General features: G+C 49.8%; 1 long non-coding RNA gene across 1 annotated transcript in view; it reads right to left on the minus strand.

Moving 5' to 3' along the window:
- Positions 1-1,312: 1,312 nt before the first annotated feature.
- The window catches only part of LOC142827997 (uncharacterized), a 222,580-nt gene continuing 202,546 nt past the window's right edge, over positions 1,313-21,346 (minus strand). Inside the window, exon 7 of the long non-coding RNA XR_012902861.1 lies at positions 1,313-2,727. This is a non-coding gene — a long non-coding RNA (uncharacterized LOC142827997). The remainder of the gene's footprint in view (positions 2,728-21,346) is intronic.

Genomic DNA, 21,346 nt, shown 5'->3' on the forward strand with positions numbered 1-21,346 from the left:
GACTGTGACATTATCCAGGGTACAGTCGGGACTGATGGACAGCTGTGTCCCCTCAATTTTCTTGCCTAGGGTGTTTCTTAAGGGCTACGTCTAGACTGGCATGATTTTCCGCAAATGCTTTTAACGGAAAAGTTTTCCGTTAAAAGCATTTGCGGAAAAGAGCGTCTAGATTGGCACGGACGCTTTTCCACAAAAAGTGCTTTTGCGGAAAAGCGTCCGTGCCAATCTAGACGCACTTTTCCACAAAAAGCCCCGATTGCCATTTTCGCGATCGGGGCTTTTTGGTGGAAAACAAAACTGAGGTGTCTACACTGGCCCTTTTGTGCAAAAGCTTTGCACAAAAGGGACTTTTGCCTGAACGGGAGCAGCATAGTATTTCCACAAGAAGCACTGATTTCAGACAGTAGGAAGTCAGTGCTCTTGCAGAAATTCAAGTGGCCAATGTAGACAGCTGGCAAGTTTTTGCACAAAAGCAGCTGATTTTGCGAAAAATCTTGCCAGTCTAGACGCACCCTATGAGTGCTAGAGCTAGCCACCTATGAATTACACTGCAGTGCAACTCCAGCAAGCTCCCAGTCCCAGATTTTCCTCCAGAAATGTGCATACTGTAGTGCCCAGTACCCTCTGGCATAGTACAAGCTCATATGAAGTCCATCATTTCATTAACAGAAAATGATGTGCGCAAAACCTGTTATCTAAAAAGAAGTTTCCCAAACATTTAATCCAAACATACACTAGTTTAGCTAAACCAAATTTATTAATAGTAAAAGATAGTTTTTAAGGGTGCGTCTACATAGCACCCGGAACTTGAAATAAGATACCGAATTTGCACTATGCAAATTACATACTTTATTTCAAGTCTATTTCGAAGTAAATTTCAAAATAAAGCACTATTTCGAGCCTTACTCCTTGTAACAGGAGAGTCCAGTCCCTCTCCCTGTTTTCTCTGGTCCTCTGGTTATTCCCTCAATTGTAGTCACTCGAGTTGGGGTAGGGGGGTCCGGGCCCACCCCCTCTCCCGGACCCGAACCCAGGGCCCTGAGGACAGGTGCACGGAGACCTGTCCTGCTGGTGGGGCGCCTGCCCGAAACTCACCAGCTCGCCGGGACTTGCCCGCCCTGGGCTACTTCCTACCCCCTAGCTAGTATCTCTGCGGTCTCCACCTTCCCGTGCTGCCTTCACCCCCCCCCCCCTGCTGCTTTTCGTATTTCCCTCCACCCCGCTTCTGGTTCCTCGCCCTTTTCTTTCTCCCTCCGCTCCGCTCCGCTCCGCTCTCCTTCTTCCCCTGTCCCCAACCCCACTGGGCCTTTCAAACAGCCCATGCCGGCGTCTGGCCCCGATGATGTCAGGCGCTGTGCAAGCTGGCTCCGCCCCCTTCTCCAGTCCCCGCTCCTCCGCCAGCCATGTTTCCTGCGTGCCGCTTGTCAGCTGGGCCACGGCGGCAGAACAGGCACGGCAATTTACCTCCGCTCTCCGGGTAGTCCCCAGGAGCGTCAGGGCGACCGCAGGTTCAGTGCGGGGCGGGCTGACGTCCGTGGGGAGGAGGCAGCCCGCTCCGTCACACTCCTCATAGAATGACATTTACAGGGATGACGAAATAGCACGTCCTCTATATTTCAAAATAGCAGATGCATTCAAAAGACCCGGGGTAGCTATTTCAGGATACCTCTGGTATCCCAAAGTAACTTTGCTGTGTAGCCATACTTGTAGTTACTTGTAGTGAGGCATAAGAGTCAGAATTGGTTACAAGAAAATAAAAGGTAAAATGCAATAAATATCTAACTTAACAGGCTAAATGAATTCAAAGCAAAGGTTTTTTTCACCTAATGTTTCAGCAGTCTTATTGGCTAGACTCTTTTCAACCAGGGCCTCTCCCCAGTTCCATGTTAATTTACTTGTCCTTTGGGTGTTGATGCTATGGGCAGAGAGAATGGGAGGATTCGTTTGGAGCATATCTTCCCCTGTTTTTATAGTTTTCATTTCTTTGAAAATCATCTCCAGCTGTAGTTCAGTAGACAGAAAGACTGTTGGGATGGGAACCTCAGCAGTTTCTTTGCCAAACTATGGATTTCTCTCTCACACCCTTTTTCCTGCAGTGGCATGGCCACTTAGCCAGGTGGTAATCCCATTTGATTTTGTTGATACCTGGTTGACACATTAGTTTGTCTTTTCTCTTTGAGAAACTGGTGTGTTCTTGTTTCTCTAAACTTGGAACATGTTTCAGTATGTGATACAGTAGAATCTTATCACTTTACATACAATGGTGCTACACATTTTACTAGAACAATATTGGTCAGCAAATTATGAGTTTTCAGATGATCCTTCACAAAGCACACTTGGTACAAAATCCATTAGAGAGCTGTAAAAAGGAGGAGCAGAAAGATACAGGTTGCCACAAGATATAGTCCCTGGATGCCTCTGAAACAGCTGTTTCTGGACCCATTCAATTCTAGATGGTAAAGCTACCTGAATTTAGAGAAGAAAATGGGCAGGCAGAATTCTCATTGGAAGGTGCTGTGTTGCATGATGCAATGGAGTTCTGATTTCATATGTGGTTTTGGTTATAAGTGCAATAAGTTTGGTGATCTTGGGAACCCAGCATCTGATAGATCTGTGACCATAATACAAAGACGACATCTGGTTGGTAAGGCACTGGAATGCATCTCAGGAGATGGAAGTTCACTTGCTGTGAGTAGGCCATTTAATCTCTGGGACTCCATTCTATATCTGCAAAAGGAGAGCAATAATCTTTCAGTTTTTCTGTCTTGTCTATTTAGACAGTAAGCCCTTCAAAGTAGGAACTCTCTTTCACTCTGGTTTTTACAGTGCCTAGCACAATGGGGTCATGATCTCTGTTGGGGTCCACTAAGTGTCATTGCAGTACCAATAATACTTCTCATGCAACCTCCGTGTTAGATGTCAATATTGATAATTTCTCTATCAGTTGTGAGCAGGTGAACAAATGAATATTGTTTTAAATATATTTGCTAGACATTTGTTTTAGAATGAGAATTATGATGGATGACATTCAGCCGCATTTGACATAGACTTCTTCTGCATTGTCCTATACACCTATGCCTAGAACCTGTGCTTGCCTGTGGAAAGTCAGCCATTAGGCAGAAGGGGGTGGCACAACCATGCACATTCACCCCTGCGCTTAGGAACCTATGGGGATCAAGACAGCTCCAAAAAGAGGTTGTGTTGGCCAGGAAGGCAACTTAGTTAGGCAGATCACTCCCCCAAAGCAGCCCCTCTACCAGTGGACTGCCTATAGAGCTATGGCTACAGCTTAAAGTTACAGAGGGATGGGGAGTTAATCTCTTGGGGTATGTCTACACTACAAAGTTAATTCGAACTAACAGACGTTAGTTCGAATTAACTTTGAAAGGCGCTACACTAGCGCTCCGCTAGTTCGAACTTAATTCGAACTAGCGGAGTGCTTAATTCGAACTAGGTAAACCTCATTTTACGAGGACTAACGCCTAGTTCGAATTAGCTAGTTCGAATTAAGGGCTGTGTAGCCACTTAATTCGAACTAGTGGGAGGCTAACCCTTCCCAGCTTGCCCTGGTGGCCACTCTGGCCAACACCAGGGAAACTTGTCTGCCCCCCTCCCGGCCCCAGAGCCCTTAAAGGGCCATGGGCTGGCTACACAGTTTGTGCCAGTTGCAAGGCTGCCAGCACCCAGCCAGCAGACCCTGCACCTGCCACGCCATGAGCCAGCCACCCGATGCCACCCAGCCCTCCCCCTCTTCCCGGGACGAGCCTGGCGGCTCCCAGGAGCCTGCCCGGGGCTGCAAGAGGCGGGCACCCGCTTGGTCTAGTGCAGAGATCGTGAACCTCATCAAGGTTTAGGGGGAAGCCTCCAATGTCCACAATCTCCGCACTAGCCACAGGAACGCGGCTGTCTACGGCCACATGGCTGCCAGCCTGGCCTCCAGAGGCCACCAGCGGACCCGGGAGCAGGTCCGCTGCAAAATAAAGGACCTGCAGCCGTCCTACTCCCGGGCCTGCCTGCCAGGGGCCAACCCGGAGGCCCGTCCCCACTTTCAGGCCCTGGACCGCATCCTGGGGGCTCACGCCGTCCATGCCCCCCGGGTGGTCATTGACCCTGGGGCAGAGGGACCGGTCCTGGACACCGAGGAGGAGGAGCCGGAGGACGCCGTGAGCCAGGAGCCTGCCAGGAGCCTGCCCAGGACCCAGGACCCCCAAGGAACCCCACAGAGCACATCTCCTGTGTCGTCCAAGGCCGGGTAGGCCTCCACCTGTGAGTACCATCATGCTCCCCTTATGTGTACGGGGGGGTGGGGCGGAGAGGGAGCCCAGGGACCGTGCGCCTGGGCCTTGCCCACCATGGAGCAGCAGCTGGGTGTCATGCAGGGGCCTTGGCCTTGCAGAGGGGGGCTGGGTTTCACCCACTTTGTCCCCAGGGAGAACTGACCGCTGCTCTTGTTTCACCACAGCCGCAGCACCTGGGACTGCAGGGCGCACCACCCCGCCTGCAACAGCCACCCGCGCCCGGGCCAGCCAGCGTGCCAGAAACCAGGAGGACTACCAGCGGCAGCACCTCCGGTTCATGGAGCAGCTGCTCCGCAACCAGGAGCACTGGGTCCGGGAGGACCTTCGGCTGCGCCAGCGGAGTGTGGATGCGCTGGAGGAGCAGGGCCGTGCCCTCAGAGGCCACCTCCAGACCCTGGTCGACCGGTTCCTGCCTCCTCCTGCTCCGGCTCCTGCGGCTGCCGCAGCTCTCGCTCCTCCTCCCACCCCTGTTGCCCCTGCTCCCTCTCCCGCTTCCTCTGCACCCCCCATCCTTCCTGCCCCACCCTCCACACCCGCTCCCCCCCGAAGTCCCCGCACCCTCAGTGTTGCAAGACGGGAGAGCCAGCCGGACCCCCAAGCCTGAGCTTTCCCTTCCCTTCCTCCCCTTACACCCCCTTCCAGCTCCCTCCTCCCAGGTTTCCCCCTCTCCTCTCCCACCCTCACTCCTCCCTCCCCCACCCCAGTTATGTAAAATAAAGAGAGGGGTTTTTTGCCAAAACAGGTGTCTTTATTTGACATTAGGAAGGGAGGTTAGGGAGGGGATAGGGGAAGGGGGGGAGGGTGGAAGAAGGCCCCAGTGGGGCATGCAGGGAGAGTTCAGTCTTCCTCCTCCACCTGGAAGCTTTCCCGCAGGGCTTCCCAGATCCGGACGGCCCCCCACTGAGCTTCCCGGACGGCGGCGGTGCGGGGCTGAGCGTAGTGTCCAGCCATGCGGTCAGCCTCAGCCATCCAGGCTGGCAGGAAAGCCTCCCCCTTCCTCCCACACAAATTGTGCAGCACAGAACATGCTGCCACCACAGGAGGGATGTTGTGTTCGGCGAGGTCGAGGCGGGTGAGGAGGCACCTAAATTGGGCTTTCAGTCACCCAAAGGCCCCCTCAATCACGATGCGGGCCCTGGTCAGCCTCGCATTGAAGGCCTGGCGGGAGGGGTTGAGGTGCCCCATGTAGGGCTTCATGAGCCAGGGCTGTAGGGGGTAGGCCGCATCCCCCACCAGGCAGACGGGCATGTCCACATCCCCGACCCTGATGTGGCGGTCGGGGAAGAAGGTCCCGGCCTGCAGCCGCTGGCACACGGAGGAGTTCCGGTACACCCTGGCGTTGTGTGCTTTGCCGGACCAGCTCACATTAATGTCCGTGAACTGTCCCCGGTGGTCACACACGGCCTGCAGGAGGACGGAGAAGTACCCCTTGCGGTTCACGTACTGGGAGGCCTGGTGTTCTGGGGAACGGATGGGGATGTGTGTCCCGTCGATGGCCCCCCCGCAGTTGGGAAAGCTGAGGGCGCCGAACCCCCGGATGATGGCGTCCGGGTCAGCGAGGCGAACCACCCTGCGGTTGATGGCCTTGACCACCTGCGGAGAGACACAGCAAAGCGCGCATCAGTGGGGTGCCCGGGTGGCTGGGAGTGCTCGTGCCCTGGCAGTGCCCCACGCCCCACTCCCGGGAGCAACCCCCCCGGGCGGCATGTAATACGGCCGGGAGAGACCAGCCCCTCCGGTGCGGGGCACTTTTGCCTCCTTCCCTCCCCGACCCCCCATTTTCCCTGGGGCGGCCCATCCCCTCCTTGCAGCCCCCCTCACTCCCGGCCCAGTGGCCGGCGAGTGCCGTACCTGCATGAGCACCGCTCCAATGGTGGATCTCCCCACGCCGAACTGGTTCCCGACGGATCGGTAGCTGTCCGGCATGGAGAGCTTCCAGAGGGCGATGGCCACCCGCTTCTGGAGGGGGATGGCGGGCCTCATGTGAGTGTCCCTTCTGCGCAGAGCAGGGGCGAGCCACTCGCAGAGCTCCAGGAAGGTGTCCCTCTTCATCCTGAAGTTCTGGATCCACTGTTGGTCTCCCCAGCGCTCCAGGACAATGCGGTCCCACCAGTCGCTGCTGGTGTCCAGACGCAGCTGCTCCATGGCCCCCAGGGTGGCCAGGTGGAGAGGCAGGGTGCTGACGTGCACCAGGTGGACCCAGGTAGCCTCCAGCCGTTGCTGGCAGGCTTGCAGCAGCAAGTCCATAAACTGCACCAGAAAGTGCAGGGCGAGCTCTGGCTCCATGTTGCCACCTGCGGCGGCGTCCCCGAAGGGAAGCACCGACACAGACGGGCGCAGAGAAAAAAGCTTTGCTGTCCCTCGGCAAGATAGGCAAGCATGCGGAAAAACTGAGAACCGGCTGTCCAGGGGGGTCCCTTTAAGCACGAGCCTCAGATAGCCTCAGACAGCAGCCACACAAAGCAACTACTGACCTGATGCCCTGCCAGAACCGGTTTCAGCCGCCCTTAAATGCGCCCCTGCGTCCAATCAGTGTGGATGTGCTAGTTCAAATTAGCAAAACGCTAATTCGGACTAGTTTTTAGTTCTAGATGCGTTAGTTCGAATTAGCTTAGTTCGAATTAACTAATTCGAACTAAGTTAGTTCGAATTAGCGCTGTAGTGTAGACATACCCTTGCTGTGATGCAAAGGATCAGGAGGTATGGGCATGTGGCCCAACTCAAGCACTATTAAGAATGTATTTGCAGTGAATGAGGTATAGACAGCTCCACTGGAGTAGTGCAATTGTCACTCTCTACTCAGAAGAAGCCTAGGAGTGGAGTAGGAGGGTATTTCATGGGCCAGGGCAGATGGGCAATGGAAATTCTGGGTGGGGCCCATAATGGGAGGAAGAGTGGGGAAGCGGGTAGGTCAGAGCAGTTGCATCAGCAAAGCAGTGGATGAGGGGCATGCCAGTGTGGGAGGGGCAAGGATTACCGCTTGCCATTGAGATATGCATGGGAAAGTTTCCAAAATCTTCATGAAGCATACCTGGTCTAATCTATTGTTTGCCCTTCACTTTCCTAAACAGGGAAGCAAATACTATGATTTAAAAGCCCATTCTTTTTCCAAATCATTACCACATGCCACCTCGTCACTGAGGCAGTGTAACATGCCACAGGGCTGGGCATATGCTATCACATACTGGAAGAGGAAAAATAAAAGAGGGTGGGTATTCTTTTCTACTGGTTACAACAAAAGACTGGCTGCCAGCTGGATCCTGGGTGCTAATCATGGTTTACTGATGGTGTGACCTTTAAATAAATTACTGAATTACTTTCTCCGTGATTAATGGAGCTAGTAAAAAGCAGGTGTTTCAATGAAAACCAATATATTTGAGCCAAGAAATATTTATTTAAATAAAGCAAAATATTAATTTATTTCCAACACAAAAGGTTTCAATGTTTTCTTTATTTATGGCAGGTATGGGGAACCCTTTTTGGTTCAGGGGCCATTGATCCCCAGAAAAATCAGTTGGGGATCCACACAACTGAGAGGCAAAATAACTCCAAAAAACCCCAGCCCTCACTGATGTGGCCTCCAACTGAAACATCTCACTCCTCTGTGCTCCAGCCCCACAGTGCGAGGGAAAGGGACAGAGAAGACTGAGGTGGTTCAAGGCTTCCCGTGGCCAGATTTTGTGGACCCCCTTAGACTCCAGGGTGGAGACAAAAATGAAGGGTTCAGTATACGGGACAGGGCTGCCAGCAGGTGGGATAGGGATGGGGGTGCAGGATCTGGGCGGGAGGTGGGTTTCAGGGGGGTGAGGTTGCAAGGTCAGGGTGGGAGATAGGGTGCAGAAGCAGGCTGGGAGTAGGGTGTCTGGCCGGGGGGACGGAGTAAGAGCAAGGGAGGGTGCAGTCTGTGGCCAGGAGGGAGGGTGCAGGAGCAACAGTGTATGCAGGAGGAGGGTGAGGGTAGGTATCTGGACAGGGGGAGGTGCAGGAGCAATGGAGGCTAAAGGAGGGCGTTTGGGGTAGGGTGCCTGGCCAGGGCGGGAGGGTGCAAGAGCAGGCTGGGGGTAGGGTGCTGGCCAGGAGGGAGGGGGCAGGAGTCAGGGAGGGTGTAGGAGCAAGCTGGGGGTGTGAGGTCTTGGCAGGGGGAGGGGAGTGAGTGAGGGGGATTGAGATATGGGGGCCTAGGCATGAGGGGGACACTTATCCAACTATGCACCCCGTTGCAGTGGGAAAAGCCTCTGGACTGCATGTCACTGCACTGCCATTCCCCCAGCAGGGTGGGAGCTCAGTTCCCTCCTGGCCAATGAGTAGCTCCTGGGCTTCCCACTTCCATGACTGTCCAGTTCATTAACCCTGCCAGAGATCTTGGCTTCCAGCATCCTCCCACAGCAGGACTCTCAGAGATGCTTCACAGGCTACGAGACAGCCAGGGACTGTGCAGCACTGACACTAAGGCTGGTTATACAGGGATCTCTCACTTGGTGCAGAGAAGCAGCAGGCCCTGGGGTGGGGTAGGGGAGTTGTTCAGGCAGGGATCCTCTGCTCAGTGCTGAGATGCAGCCACCTCTGGGGTGGAGCTGAGTAGAAGCAGCACTGCACAGTCATTCAGTGGGATTCAGGAAGAGCTGTTGGTTGATGCTGACCTCAGTTCCCTGATGGAGGGAACATACATCAGGATGGTCAATACTGTGTCCCCAACTTGAGGGGAGGGTCTAATTTGTTAGAGCAGGGGGTGACTTCAGAGGAACGGACTGACCTGGGCATCCTTGTCCTCCCTGTGAGCAGGCCAGGCCTCGCTGCCCCTGTATTGGTCCAGGGCTTGCACTCTGTCCATCTGTCTGTGCCCCACTCCCTGGCATGGGTAAAGCTGTGGGCAGTCCCCGAGGTCTGCTTCTTGCACAGCCTTGCCTGTAGGTAGGGGTCACACTTTACCATGTGCCCCCAGGTCCTACAATCTCTCAGCCTGACCCCATCATGCCCAATTCCCCGATTGCCTCCTCACCCCAGCCCCCACTTCTCTTGCCACTGGCCCCCACCCAATTGTTTCCTCCTCCCTCAGCTCCCCCACTGCCTCATTGCCCCTTCAACCTGGCTCCACCATTGTCCCCCCCACCCGAGTGTTTCCTCAGACTTGGCGCCCTCCTCACCCCCCAGTCCCTGACGTCCCAAATCCCCCCTGCCTGTCTCGTGCCATGGCGACTGGTCGGGGTGGTTCCCACCATATGCCAGCAAGTCCGGGGCAGCTGAAGCAGCAGCGGTGCGTGCAGGCTTCAATCCCACTTGGGTGGGGTGGGTTCCAACTCTGCATGGGATCCCTGTGCCATGCAGTGGCGGTGGGTGGGGAGCCGGAGCGGGTCTTGGGGGTGGATTCAAGTGAGGAGCTGGGTCTGGTGGGGAAGGTTGGGGCTTTCTTCACCTCCATCCCCTTGCGCGCCCTCCCAGCCACAAGACGGAGCTGGTGCTCCAGCCTTGGGGCTGTGCGGGCTCCCCTTTGCATAAGGGACGTGGGAGGCTGAACTCAAGACGCAGACCCCCTGGGAGACGGCCACCAACCACTAGTGGTTCACGGACTGCACTTGGAGAAATACTGATTTTAAAAGAAGTTTGATAAACTAATATGCAACAGTTAAAACGCTTAATCTGTTTAATAATTTAAAGTAAACCAGTCTCCCTACCTACAGCACTAGCAAAATGGCTCGGGTGTAATAATGTAATTAATGGTGAGTTTCCATTAGCAACTGGTGGACCATGCATTGATCCAGGTGGTCCACAGGTCAAAAGTTGGAGAACCACTGCTATAGAATGAAACATGTTCAGCCTTTTTAAAGGTGGTGCTAATACTGCTAAGGACACCAAGAACTTGCATTTGTCCTCATTAAAGAGCCTACATTGCTTTTGGCATGTGCTGGGGAGTTTATCATAATGTTTTGGTCAAATTACAGTTCATTTAATTCCATTCTGCTGACTTAAAATTCCCCCAGTTAGATACAAGTGTAGTCTTCATTTTTTGACATTGCAGTTTATAAAGACTTACTGTTTCATGCTGTTTAAATTGCTGCCTTGTTTCCCATCAGAGGTGGCTGCATTACAGAAGGGGCTGATGTTGTTCCTTTGCATAATTTGCATAATGCTTTTTCAAATTTGGAAAGCACTTTGAAACCCTTCAGGATAAAGTGCAGGCTCAAAATACAGGATGCCAATCAGATTCTCCCCTTCCTATTCCAAATGATGTCTTTTTTCAAGATTTTCCACTGCACCTTCATGTTTCTCCTGATACCCATGAGATTGACACTGTCTTAAAAAAATCTTTAAAAATAATGAAGAGTCTTGCAGCACCTTAAAGACTAACAAAACATGTAGATGGGATCACGAGCTTTTGTGGGCACAGCCCACTTCTTCAGATGACTGGAGTATTAGAAGTCCAGATCCAAGTATAAATAAGGGAAGATGGCAGTAGGAGGAGAGAAAAGGGAAAAAAGAGAAAAAAATAGTGAATTGGATTATTCAAGTTACAAGAGACTGGTAAGAACAGCACATGTACTTCTCACCCCTTCCCCCAAGATATAGTAGTAGCTTACATATCTATACCACTCTTTTTTTTCTCCTTTTTGAGCATCTCTTCACTGGATACATTCTTTTTATTGATGTAAAATGATGAGAGAGAATTTCATCCCTCACTTGTCAACCACCCTCTGTTATAATATCATTTCCCAAACTGGGAAAGAAATGTTACAGTCCAGGCAAAGCTATCCATTGCTTGCTGATTCTGTCTGACCCTTGGTAGAAGAGAAGGATTTTCAGGGAGATGCTTTGCAAAAGACTAATCCGCAATCAAACTTGTATTCTGAGCAGGTTTAGAGACTGGATGTCATACGGTGCTTAGGTCCATTGCAGAATGTATTTGTTTATTAAAAGACACCTCAGGAAAAGCAATTGAATAGGCAATTGCATTTTCAGAGAGAGAAGCTGATATATGGCCTTGGTTCTCATCGATACCTCCTGAAACATTATTAGAACGAGATCCTCATTCAGTGTAAAGCGGCATTGCTACTTTGAGGTGTAGTTCCACTGAACTCAATGGAGCAACGTCAGTTGACACCAGCTGGAAATTTGGCCTGGTGTATGCGTGGTTTTGAAGAGTTTCAGGCTCAGGAATGTAAAATCCTGAAGATGATATTTCCTCCGCTCAGAAAGCTGACAGAGGTCAGCACATGGACTGTTCCCCCATACTCTGTAGAAGAGAGTTACTCTGGCTTGGTCCACTTAACAAACATCTTCCACCCCTGAAACAAACATCTTCCACCCCTGAAACAGTCTGCAAGCTAGAAACTTCCCCACCAAAGCAATGAACCACTGAAGCCCACACTAGACTGATTATTTTCTGGGGCATACAACTGAACATTGTGCACCCCTCCACAGACACACCACAATAGGACACCAATGTCCATTCCAAATCAATCACCCCCTGTCCACCCATGTCCACCCCCTGGACTTGACTGTTGCAATGTGCTGGCAGGATGTAGAATTCAGCAGCACATTTGTTAGGGGATCTACCTGGCTGGGAGCCCATGACACTAATGGTATTTGCTCTGGCAGCCCTTTAGGTTCCAGATAGAATTAATAAGGTGTTGATTTTGACCTATGAAATCTTCAAATGGCCTGGGAACTATTTAACTGAGCAACTGCCTCACTCTCCAATTCATCCTGCTGCAGTTCTGGGGCAGACACACCTGAGCGGAGCCTCACTGATAGAAAAGTGAGGAGGCAGGTGGGAGGGCAATCTCTGGAAGGCCCTTCAACTTTGGACATTACTCCTTCCCTCTCCGTGGTTTGTGATAGCTTGAGTTCATTGACTTCCAATTGTTTTCTTAGTTGTGAGGGAACAGGAAGACTATGATGGGAGATTGTGGTGCCAGACCATTGTTCGTTGCTGGGAATGGTTTTCTAATGGATGAAGTGATTTAGTGGAGTTGTCTACTACGTAATTAGTTATTTCAGACATAGTTAGGAGAACCTAGGGCAAGAGATAGACACTCCTTGTAGGGCACAAATCAAAATAAATAAATGCTAAGGGGCAGATCCCCAGCCAGGGTCAGGCATTATAGCAACCTACTGGAGTGGTGTCTATTTTCCTCACCACAAAAGCCAGGCCTTTGTTTCAGACATTGCAGGTGGGGACGACCCATTGACCAGGATGCTCCGAATAAACCTTAGCAGCAAAAGTCCGTCTGACCTCCCAAAAACATAAACTGCAGATGGAACAGGTTGGGTTCGGTGGGTTTCTTTATGTAACCCAGTTAAGGGGGGAAAATAAGCATGTGCGTGCACACTCGCAGATCAATTCCTCATTCTTCAGTTTCAAAAGGAAGCAAGTCCCAGCATTGTAAAGTGAAAGACCAAATAAAGAGAAAATGCCAGGGGCATGCTGCCATGCATGCATTAGGCTGGTTTAAAAAAATGGGGAGTGCATGTCTGCATGAATGTCAAGTCTGTGGGCGTGCAAGAGTCTAACACATGGCACAGGAGATCTCTGGAGCAATTTTTAGTGTGGGGATGTTGAGAGTTGTTAAACCAAATGGGAAAATCTGTATATAGACTCATAGACTCATAGACTTTAAGGTCAGAAGGGACCATTATGATAATCTAGTCTGACCCCCTGCACAGTGCAGGCCACAAAATCTCACCCACCCCTCCTAGAATAATCCTCTCACCTATATCTCAGATATTGAAGCCTTCAAATACTTTGAAGACCCGAAGATGCAGAGAATCCTCCAGCTGTGATCTGTACCCCACGCTACAGAGGAAGGCGAAAAACCTCCAGGGCCTCTGCCAATCTAACCTGGAGGAAAATTCCTTCCCGACCCCAAACATGGCGATCAGCTAAACCCTGAGCATGTGGGCAAGACTCATCAGCCAGACACCCAGAAAGTTCTCTATAGTAACTCCTATCATCCCTCCATTGACCTATTTCCCACTGATAATGAATGGTCAATTAGCTACCAAGATCATGTTATCTCATCAAACCATCCCCTTCATAAACCCATCTAGTTTAATCTTGAAACCAGATAGATCTTTTGCCATATAATGGAAACCATTCAAGCTGGGGGTACTGCAGCACCCCCTGCACCACTAGCTCCAGCACCTGTGGATCTTTGCTCAGCTTTATCTGCAGGACTCCATCATTAGCCCATTCTTCTGTGTAATCCTGTCCATCTTAAATTTGCTTCAGAGGGGTAGCCGAGTTAGTCTGTAACAGGAAAAACTCAAGTTTTTCCATCGTTAATCAGACAGCCTTCTGCAAAGAGGCATTTGCCTAGCAGAACACTTCTCCACAAGTCAAAGTACAAGGCAAGGCCGTGCTGAAGCAGCCGTGAAGACTTGGAGAAGCACAAGGCTTAGCTTCTAGTGGTTGAGGCCATGTATGATGCAGCTGGTTTGGAGACCATCAGAGCACATGAACATTGGCATGGGATGAGGTCAAAGGCCCACCGCCCATGTGCAGACAGCGAGCACAAGGCCTTTGAGGCTGGCCTAGGATTTAACATTTCGAAGTATATATGCCCATAGCATGACCGGCTGATCCCTGTTCGCAAGAGGTTTGTTCACAAGAGGTTGACCAAGGAGAAAGCTTCAATGAGCAACTGTCTCAAAGTGATATTTTGCTTTTTATCTGCTTGTGCCAGGCCTCAGAAGATGAGACCCTCAAGCATGTGCCGCATTCAGGGTTCCATGCACACTCACACATGTGTACAACTGTGTAGAACACACTAGCCAGAGCTTTACTCAGCCCCACTTGCCCACTCCATGCTGCATGTGGAAGTCCCTGTTTTGTGCTAGCCAGCGCTAGCTCTGAGCTACTGATCTAGAAGAGCGAGAGAAGGTGGTCTTTTATTGGATTGGGTTCTGCTGGTGAAAGAGAGAAGGTTTTGAGCACTACAGAGCTTTTCTTCAGGTCTGTGGCACTCAAAAAAGTGTCTCTTTCACCAGCAGATGATGGTCCAAGAAAGTAACCTCACAGGGGCAGATGACTGTTTTGCGGGGCCCCGGGCAGCGTAACTCCGCGGGGCCTCCCCCTTTGCCACGGCATATGCACCGTGACGCCATGCGCATGCGCAGTGGCGCCACGGCGCATGTGCGGGGCTTTTTTAAGCGCGGGGCCCGGGGCGACCGCCCCGTTCACCCTGCCCTATATCCACCCCTGTAACCTCACCTACATTCTCTCTCATATCATGTGACCGACATGGCTACAGCCACACTGCCAGTGACTAGTGAAATACACGGGATCTCTAGCATGGAGGGATCTGCTTACATGCACAGATGAAATAAGGCTCTCCGTCTGACTATGCAATCTGCACCTTACATTGATTTAGTGCCCAGATACCACTGTGGCCAGAGACTTTATAAATACCGAAAGGCACAGATCCAGTTTGTACATTGGGCAGCAATGACAGTGCTTTCTAAACCAATGTTTTTTCTGTGGAGTGGAAATTACTCTCTGCAACGAGTTTAGCTGATTGATTTAGCCAGCTATTTTGCTCACAAGCACATCCTGATTTCTGCCAAAAGCATTCATTAGTCACAATTTTTTACCAGATAATGCTGGGATTACACATTTTAGTGGTATTGAATTCCCATAGGCAGGCTTGCTGGTAAAGGGGGGTAATTGCCCTGGGACTGAGTGATTCTAAAGGGCCCAGGGTTCCCAGCACCCACCACCACTACTGCAGTAGTGGCTGTGCCTGGAGCCTGGGGTCTTTAAATTGACATGGGAATGCTGCAGCATGCTCAGGTCAGCAATGAGAGCTGGTGAGATATGCTTGGTGCCCTTGCCTTGCCCCTTCTGCCGGAGGTCCCTCCCCTTCCGGGAGTGCAGACCCAGTCCTCCTCCCTCTGCCCAGAGGCCCAGCGTGGCTCTTGTCTCCTCTGCCCATAGGCTCTGTGGAAAATTCGCTACCTCTGTGAACATATTTCAAGCTGTGGGTTGATTTACGACCTGTTTGCCTTGACTATGTGTTATTGTGTGACAGTGACCTGAGCGGCATGATATTGTGAGAACTCTGAAGCAGGGACTGTGCCTGTGGACAGCAGCTGGTGCATTGTGGGAGCTACCATTACATAAATAGTCCAGTTATTCCTGCTGTCTCCTCTTCGTTGCTGCTGTTTAATGGACCCATGCAGAATGGCCGCTGCCTCCGAGCTCCAGGCAGAGGTTGTTGAGTTCCCCTTCACCCTCTGGCCAACAGCTTGTAAAAATGCTGTGAGACATCTTTAGCTGGAAGGCGCTTTATGACTATAATGTATTATGCCTGTTACAAAACCACAACTTACTTATTTACTTTGGGTTCTACAGACCCAATCCAAATTACTGAAGCAGGTAATCTCTCCAAGTCTGCTGCCATATGTGCCATAAATGGAAACATTTTGCTGTCTCACATCACAGCCTTTTTGTCTCACATCACTCTGTCTGGGCACTGCCCTTCCCCTGGAGAGTCACAAGATAATCCAAACGTGTCCCTTCTCTGATGCTTGCAGGAGCTCTGGATTCAATTCCTCAACCCCACATAGGGAAAACACCGTTTAAAATCACTATGTCTACACTGCAATAAAACATAGCTGGCCCTTGTCAGCTGACTTGGCTGCAGGACTATAAAACTGCAGTGTAGATGTAGATGGGGAAAGTGATCAGGAATAGTTAACATGGACTCACCAAGGGCAAGTCGTGCCTGACCAACCTGATTGCCTTCTATGATGAGGTAACTGGCTCTGTGGACATGGGGAAGTCAGTGGATGTAATATGCCTTGACTTTAGCAAAGCTTTTGATTCAGTCTCCCACAATATTCTTGCCAGCAAGTTAAGGAAGTATGGATTGGATACATGGACTGTAAGGTGGGTAGAAAATGGCTAGATTGTCATGCCCAAAGGGTAGTGATCAATGGCTCGATGTCTGGTTGGCGGTCAGTATCAAGCGGAGTGCCCCAAGGATCAGTTCCAGAGCTGGTTTTGATCAACATATTTATTAATGACCTGGATGAGGGGGTGGATTGCACCCTCGGCAAATTTGCAGATGACACTAAGCTAGGGGGAGAGAGAGATACACTGAAGGGCAGGGATAGGTTCCAGAGCAACCTGGACAGATTAGAGGATTGGGCCAAAATAAATCTGATGAGGTTCAACAAGGACAAGTGTAGAGTCCTGCACTTGGGATGGAAGAATCCCAAGCATTGTTACTGGCTGGGGACCGAATGGCTAAGTAGCAGTTCTGCAGAAAAGGACCTGAGGGTTACAGTAGATGAGAAGCTGGATATGAGTCAACAGTGTGCCGTGGTAGCCAAGAAAGCTAATGGCATATTGGGGTGCTTTAGGAGGAGCCTTTCCAGCAGATTTAGAGAAGTGATTATTCCACTTTATTCGGCTCTTGTGAGGCCACTTCTGGAGTATCACCTTTATTCAGATAGTGGTGTGGCCACATCTGGAGTATTATGTCCGGTTCTGGGTCCCCCACTATAGAAAGGATGTGGACACATTGAAGAGGGTCCACCAGAGGGTAACCAAAATGATTAGGGGGCTGGAGCACATGACCCAGGAGGAGAGGCTGAGGGATCTGGGCTTATTTAGTCTGCAGAAGAGAAGAGTGAGGGAGGATTTGATAGCAGCCTTCAACTTCCTGAAGGGAGGTTCCAAAGAGGATGGAGAGAGGCTGTTCTCAGTAGAGATGGATGGCAGAACAAGGAGCAATCGTCTCAAGTTACAATAGGGAAGGTCTAGGTTGGATATTAGGAAAAATTATTTCACTAGGAAGGTGGTGAAGCACTGGGATGGGTTACCTTGGGACGTGGTGGAATCTCCATCCCTAGAGGTTTTTAAGTCTCGGCTTGACAAAGCCCTGGCCGGGATGATTTAGTTGGGATTGGTCCTGCTTTGGGCAGGGCGCTGGAATCAATGACCTCCTGAGGTCTCTTCCAGCCTTAGGATTCTATGATTCTATATTTGGACTTGCGCTGAAGCCCAGACTTCTTCACAGCATCTCTAAATGACAACACTGCAATGTTACAGCCCTGCAGCCTGAGCCCTGATAGCCCAAGTCAGCTAAGCGCGGGCCAGTCCAGGTGTTTTGTTGCACTGTAGATATATTCTGAGGAATTCTGCCTGAGTAAAGGACACAAGATCTGGCCCCTCTGTCAAGGAGATTGTGGGCTGGAGTTCTGAACACACAGGTAAATGTCAGAGGTAGGACATACCAGATAATGGAGAAACTCAGTCAGCAAAGAGCTTCTTGCCATAGCTGGCAAGATACTGTTTGTTAGCTTATTTCCTATATAAGGGGAGAAGGAGGTCTTGTTCTTTTTTACTGACGCAAAACAGAGTAAAAGAAGTCAGTGCTTGACTTAGACCCAGATGTCTTACTACCTCTATTCATGCAACCGCTCTATTTTCAAGAAACTCCCCAAATGGACCATGATGAAACTCAGATGTTTGATTGGGAACTCTGCATTTCTTTCCTGCATGTTTCCATGGATACTGGATTGAATTTTCCCTGGTTAACACATCATCTTATGGGAGATGACACATCATCTTATGCGGGATGAAGGAGAGGGGAGTTTGATCATTGCATTTGGGATCCAAGCAAACCAACACCAAATGTGCTGTGTGGTGGGATTGGAGTCCTGGCATCCATGCTGTGAGACTGAGGAGTTCCTCAAATATTCTGGAGACATTGTCATGCTAAGCCAAATAGAAGTCAGAATCTGCCTGAAAAAAGATTTCAAGGCCAAGACTTTGGGAAGCAGTGTGATCTAGTGTAATGTTTGTAAATCTCTTTGATACCAGGGATTGGCTTGCTGCCTTCCTAAACTGCAACAGGGAGATCTCAGGGACAGGAGCTGGTCCATACACCAGTCATTGAGAAACAATGTTCTGGTAGATAGGGCCGTCTATTAAGAGTCAGACTTGGGTTCTATTTCTGACTCTGCCCTGACCTTTCACAAGTCACTACACTTTTTGGTGCCTTAGTTTCCCCATTTCCCCTTCCTCTCTCTTGTTTAGTTTTTATTGTAAGCTCTTTGGGACAGAGGTTGTTGGTATTAGGCAAGAATTCATGCCTCTTCTCTCTGCTCTCCCCTTTTCGTTCTTAGTGAGTAAGGTGACTTGAGTGGAAAGTCTCTGTCTGCTGGTGGAATACCCCTGTAAGGGGACAGTGCCCCTCAGATGGACAGGCAACCATTTCCCAGGGTGGCAGCCATCTTAACTAAAAAGGAAGCAGCATTGCTGTCAGAGACTGTTTCAGGTGAGCACAACAATTATTTTCTGGTGTTTGTTCTCCTGTGGGCGGTTTCAATTAGACAGCTCGAGCTGGCTGTGAGGGCACTTTGATCTCTTAAACCACCTGCGGGGGCAGGAGTAGGGCCAGAGAGATCTCTGCGTCCAGCTATGTTCAGCTGATGAACAAGCCTTTGAAGGTCAATGCCAGCTGGCATGCATGAGTATGATCTGCACTGGGGCTAGGCAGAGTACCCATGTTCTAATGGTGCCCCCTCTGCCTCACGACAGGTAAACTCAGCCAAGCCAGAGACCTAGCGCAGTGTCTTCCATGAAACAACCCCATCTGCAGGAATCATGACAGCTCACCACAAGCAGGGACAGGGCCAAGCCGATTGATTATTGGCTAAAGAGGAACTCAGGGAGGGAATGTTTTCATTAGAACAGTTCATCTTTCTTTTCACAGTTCATCAAAAGCAGGCCTGCGCCATACGCGGATGACACACATAGACATACTGGTGATGGATACTGTATGTGTGTGATGATTAGAACAACCCTCCACTTGTAGCAATGATCAAAGGCAAGTAAAACAATCAGCCAGATCTCAGCAAAAATGTAATATTAACTCCCCAAGCACCTCATTTAATTATGTAATTTGGATCAAAATCCCCAGGCTATGTGGTTGTCGTTTCAATTACGAACTCTGAGGCCTTCCCCTAGATAACAGAAAAAGGCTGCTGGCGGGAAAACGGGTATGAGAAGCACATTTACCCAAAACGGCCATTTAATCTTGGCCAGTAACTATGCAAATCTGCCCCTTGCTTTTGAAAAATCAGTGCCTGCCTCACACCACCCCACTCTCACCATTGTGCTGCAGCAGCCCTATGCGGAGGACACTGCGGAAAAAATCCGGGTTTTGTGATTACAGCTTCCTGTTGTGGCAGGAATTTGATGTCACGTATTCCATCCTATGATTTCACTGCAAGGCTCTAGGGCCTGCTCCAACGCCCATTAAAGCCAATGAGTCTCTCCTTTGAATTCAGTGGCTTTGGGACAGATGCCAAAGAAGGAGAAGGAGGGATGTGAGCAAGTGAACAGCAGCAGCTAACTGGGGAGTTTCACCAAGGAGTTTGGAGGGGGAGTTTGAAGGGGGCCAGACACAATTAATATTATTTACGTGTCTTTAAACTAAACAAAAATCAAAACCACCTGATTTTTTGAAAAAGCCCACAAACTATTGAGAAAGGAATTAGTTCTAGGAGTAAAAAGAAAATGCAGGCAGAAGCCCAGCAGCAGAGTGGGGGCTATCCTGTTTATTGCACCCGATGTAGCATGTATGATTACCTGCCCTATAGACAGGTGGCATATGTGTGCCTTTGGTGCAAAGAGCTCCTGGCCCTCAAAGACCACATACAGGCTCTGGAGACCAGGATGGCCAAGCTGGAGGAGCTAAGAGAGACTGAGAGGTACATAGCTGAGACTTTCTGGGACACCTGCAGAACAGTCCTACCATCAGTCAGACAGGCCTCTGTTCTGTTGAGGAGGGAGAAAGACTGAGGGAAGGAGAACACCCAACTTTAAGGCAGATTTGATTTTAAAAAGATGAACCCCAGATGCTAGATGCATTTTTCATGCACTAGTCTTCAAAATTAGGAGGGGAAGGAGGGGAAGACACCAAAACAAACCTGCATTTATGTTTTCCTGAGAAAAATAATGGTAAGTTTAGTTTTCCCAGTGTTGAGTTTCAAATTGCTTGCAGCATGTTGCTAAAAATAGCGCTGTGATCTAACTCACGGGTGGCTAAAAATAAACCACCTTTGTTGCTCGCTCAGGTGACTTACCTGCTTTAAGAGATTTATGTAACTAGGTCATTCCTAAGAATATATATATTGTAAGCCAGCACGCAGCAATTTTTGGCTGTTTTCTAGCGCCCCATAGTTACTAGAGAACAGATCAGCTGCCTCTAGCACTTCAAGATTAGGGTCAGATTTTCCATATCAAATCTGTATTTGGGGTTTTTCTAAAGTACATATTGCCATGGGATGTCTAAGCACTTTGAATGACTACTAATGAGAGCACTGGGAAGTATTCAAACCCAGCTCACTTTATGCCCTTGGGATGAAATTCACACTCATGCAGAATCCAATTACACAGGGAAAAATTTCCCCTATGAGTAGACCTCATTGAAGTCAATGAAAACCTTACTTAAGTAAGTAAAATAAGTAGGCTTTAGTCCTTAATCTGTTAGTTTGTAATTCTAGGTGGGAATAGGCCAAATTTCTAAATCTAGGTATTCCCATGCTAGGATTCTATGCCCATTTATCATGTCCTTCCAAGGATCAAGCAAAACTGGATGCTGCTGCTAATGAATGATGGTGACACTTGTGGAACGATATTACCTCCTCCCTACCACTGACCCCCTCAAATGCCCACTCCATGGATTTATGGATTCACATGGATATTGGGAGGCTGGATAAATGGACAGCAAAGTATATATGAATTTGCAATGCATCATATATAACCACATAAACACACTGCAGTTTTGGTCTGCGTATGCAAAGATAATGTAATGAAAGCATAGCAACAAACATACGAAGTAGAGAATGTGACCAGCCCTGCACTGGCCAAATGGATATAAGGACAAATGGATATAAACTGACTGACCTAAGCAGCAAGTTTAGCCTTGAAATTAGACACACGTTTCTAACCAGTAGAGGAGGGAAGTCCTGGAGTAGACTTCCAAGGGAAGGAGTGGGAGCAAAAACTGAACTTGTTTCAAGACTGAGCTTGATAC

The sequence above is a fragment of the Pelodiscus sinensis genome, chromosome 3 (assembly GCF_049634645.1).
Source record: "Pelodiscus sinensis isolate JC-2024 chromosome 3, ASM4963464v1, whole genome shotgun sequence".
NCBI classification, from domain to species: domain Eukaryota; kingdom Metazoa; phylum Chordata; order Testudines; family Trionychidae; genus Pelodiscus; species Pelodiscus sinensis.